Source organism: Elephantulus edwardii, unplaced genomic scaffold (assembly GCF_000299155.1).
Source record: "Elephantulus edwardii isolate Elephantulus edwardi_28Jun2011 unplaced genomic scaffold, EleEdw1.0 scaffold00185, whole genome shotgun sequence".
NCBI classification, from domain to species: domain Eukaryota; kingdom Metazoa; phylum Chordata; class Mammalia; order Macroscelidea; family Macroscelididae; genus Elephantulus; species Elephantulus edwardii.
The window spans coordinates 3,844,629-3,847,348 of NW_006399935.1; positions in this window are offsets into that span (position 1 = coordinate 3,844,629).

Here is a 2,720-nt window from a genome sequence, read left to right on the forward strand (position 1 = left end):
ACGACTCCTTCTAAGCACATCCAGGGCAATGTCTGTTTGTTGAAATATGTCAATTGGAATGCTGTTGATTCCTGGGACCTTGTTTTTTGCCAATTCTTTCAGAGCAGCTTGAACTTCTTGATCGCAACAGGCTCTTGTTCATACTTCATTTCATGAAATTCTTCTGTGTCCACCAATTCCTTTTCGTACACTGACTCTGTATACTCTTTCCATCTTCTTTTAATGCTTCCTGGATCATTTAATATTCTTCCCAGAACATCCTTAAGTATTGCAACTCTAGGCTTGAATTTGTTCTTCAGCTTAAGAAGTGCCAAGTGAGTTCAGCCCTTTTGATTTCCTGTTCAACTCCTTAATATTTTTATTTCTTCCCTTTGCTTTGGCTTCTCAGTGCTCTCATGTAATATTCTCCTGATATCCATCTTGGTCTTTTCTTCCTCCTCTTTGTACTGACCTTTTGCATTCTTCCTGGATGATATTCTTGATATCCTCCCACTGCTCATCTGTTCTTTGCTCACTAGTGTTCAAGACCTCAAACTTGTTCCTGAGATGGTTTTGAAATTCAGGTGGGATAGACTGAAGGTCAAATTTTGGTTCCCATGGACTTCACTTAATTTTCCTCAGCTTAGCTTGAACTAGCATATGAGTAGTTCATGATCTGTTCCACAATCATCACCTGGCCTAGCTTTCACAGTTGATTGAACTTCTCCAGCGGTTCTTTTCACAGACGTAATCAATCTAATTCCTATTCATACCATCAGGTAAAATCCATGTGTATAACCTGCATTTATGTTTCTTATAAAACATATTTGCAATGAGTAAGTCATTGATTGTGTGCAAAATTCTGTCAATCTATCTCCAGCTTCATTTCTGTCACCAAGTTCATGTTTTCCAACCACTGATACTCCTTCTCTGTTCCCAACTTTTGTTTTCCCATTATTATTAATGTATCTTGACTGCATGTTCGATCGATCTCTGACTGTAAAAGTTAGTAGAAATCTTCTATTTCCTCCTCTTTGGCACTGGTTGTTGGTGCATATATTTGAACGATAGTGGTATTCACTGCATTTCCTTGTGTGTGTATGGATATTATCCTGTCACTCACAACATTGTATTTCAAGACAAATCTAGAAATTACTTTTTTAACTATGAAAGCCACCCCATTTTCCCTCACCTTTTCGTCTCCAGTACCATAGATCATGATCGTTTGACTCAAAATGCCCAATGCCAGTCCATCTCATTTCGCCAATACCTAGTGTGTCAATATCTATGCGTTCATTTCTTTCTTAACTATTTCCAATTTTCCTACATTCATAGTTCTCCCATTCCATGTTCCAGTCACTAGTGTCTGCTTATGACTCTTCCTCCTCCTTTGTGTTTCCATACATGAGGGCTCAGCTTCAGTTGCCGTTATCTGCTAGTCTAAGTGTACTCTGTTGTAAATAGTTTTCAAGGTCCTGCTATTTCAGAAGTGGATGGCCAATCCTCCTTCCTAGTCTGCCTTAACTTGGATATCCAAATTTAGAACATTATCTGACAGACAAGCATTTTACAGAAAGGAGCCGAGGAAAGAGATTTCCCAATTGTAGAACTAACCAATAAATTCAGTGTTGTCCCCGCCCTTGACACGTGTGTCTTGACCCACCGCTTTCCCTGCTCCACCAGCATTCTCTTCTACTCCCACCTCCTCCGTTCAACACCTATCTCCTCCTTCCCAGACCTTGATGAATATAAAAGCTTATAGCTCAAGCTCTCTGGGATTCTGTAATTCCAAATGTTTCAAGCTGTTTCCAGTATCTTTTGCTGTGGGCAGTATCTCTTGAGTTTAGGAGTCTGTAAGTCCAAATACCAGTACAAGTATCAGGCAAGGCTTCCTATCTCAGACGGTTCTGAGAAAAAGTCCTTTGCCTTGAACTTCTGCTCCAGGGTTGACTTCTTGTGACTTACGGCCTTTTCTCCTCCATTTGTACTACACTGTAGTCACAACGGAATAGTTTCCCAGGGGAGGGCGTTGTGGCCTGTCGATTTTGTACATAATGTTTTGGTATATAATTTTGACTATTACATTTCCTTCTTACAATATGTAAAAATTCACATTTTTTTTAAAAAGTCACATTTTTATTTTATTTCACATGAATTTTCATATATTGAGTTTTTCAAAACAGTATCTATTTGATCTAAGTTGCCAGATATATTGGTTAAAGTTCTTCACATGTTCTTTATTATTCTTTCTATATGTGTAGGGATTTTTTCAAAGGGTTGTCAATTTTTCTAAAAAAATATTTTTTAATTTATAATTAATTTCAATGAAAATTTACAGATACTTTGGATTTCCATTCATTCATTTTTGCACTTTTCTCCCCTCCCAACTCTTACCCCTCCCAGTACACTCCCCTCTTGGAAAAGTAAAAGAAAAATTCTTTCATTGTTTTACAATCCCTTCACTCAGGTCCACTCAACTATACAGCCTTCACTCTGGACTCCCTTCATGACAAAAATACCTAATAACATATCCCTCTTAAACAGTTTTCTCTGTCATCTGTTTCAATGCAGTATACATTATTGAACCCATCTTTCTCAGTCTTCCTCCAACCCCGAGGTCAGTACTGTTTTACAACAGTGGCACCATGCAGTATTTGTCCTTTTGTGACTGAGATACTTCACTCAGCATAATGTCCTCCAGGTTCACTCATTTTGAATAATATTTCATGAGTTCCTTGTTT